A 1044-nucleotide genomic window follows, 5' to 3' on the forward strand; every position below is an offset into this window, starting at 1 on the left:
AGTTAGCTGTTAGCTGCCTTAAAGTTGGCAAAACTTAATGTAGCAGAAGCTAATTGGTCTGCTAACAGTATTAGTGAAATAACTTTTCTGCTAAACAAAAAATTTGTTCTATTAGCTGATTAGCGACCCACACCCACCTAGTTATACCTGTGCTAGTTAGCTGTTAGCAGACTTAAAGGTGGCAAAACCCAATTTAGCTGAAACTAACTGTCTGCTAATGGTTTTCAAAATTAGGGAAAAAGCTAATTTGCTATATGAAAAACTAATTCTATTAGCTGTTAGCTGATTAGCTGAACCATGCCGAACTATTTAAATATAGCTAACGCTTTATACATGCACTAGTTAGCTGTTAGCAGATTTAAAGTTGGCAAAACCTAATTTAGTGGAAGCTAATCGGTTCGCTAACATTGTTCAAAGTTAATAACAAGGCTAATCCGCTAATCTAGTCCCGCTGTTAGCTGATTAGCGACCCACTCCCACCCAGCTGTGCTAGTTAGCTGTTAGCGAACTTAAAGGTGACAAAACCCAATTTAGCTTAAACTAACTGGTCTGCTAATGGATTTCAACGTTAGGGAAAAAGCTAATTTGCTATATGAAAAGCTAATTCTATTAGCTGTTAGCTGATTAGCTGAACCTTGCCCAACTATTTATACATAGTACCATTTTTATACATGCGCTGGTTAGCTGTTAGCAGGTTTAAAGTTGGCAAAACCTAATTTAGTGGAGGCTAATTGGTCCAATAACATTTTTATAAAGTTAATAAAAAGGCTAACCTGCTAATCTAGTCCTACTGTTAACTGGTTAGCGGAACCACAACCACCTAGGTGTGTTAGTTACCTGGTAGCGGTCTTAAAGTTGGCAAAGCCCAGTTTAGCCAAAACTTATTGGTAGCGGTTAGCTAATGGTTTTCAAAGTTAGTGAAAAGGCTAATCAGCTATATGAAAAATTCTGTTTGCTGTTAGCTGATTAGCAGAACCATGCTGAACTATTTATACATAGCTAACATTTTATATGTGCACTAGTTAGCTGTTAGCAGATTTAAAG

The 1044-nt window shown here is 36.9% G+C and overlaps 1 protein-coding gene across 1 annotated transcript in view; it reads left to right on the forward strand.

The window, feature by feature from the left end:
- Nucleotides 1-1044, forward strand: part of LOC106532267 (adenylate cyclase type 1) — a gene marked incomplete in the record, with an annotated part of 61146 nt that overhangs the window by 3423 nt on the left and 56679 nt on the right.

Source organism: Austrofundulus limnaeus, unplaced genomic scaffold (genome assembly GCF_001266775.1).
Source record: "Austrofundulus limnaeus strain Quisiro unplaced genomic scaffold, Austrofundulus_limnaeus-1.0 Scaffold740, whole genome shotgun sequence".
NCBI classification, from domain to species: domain Eukaryota; kingdom Metazoa; phylum Chordata; class Actinopteri; order Cyprinodontiformes; family Rivulidae; genus Austrofundulus; species Austrofundulus limnaeus.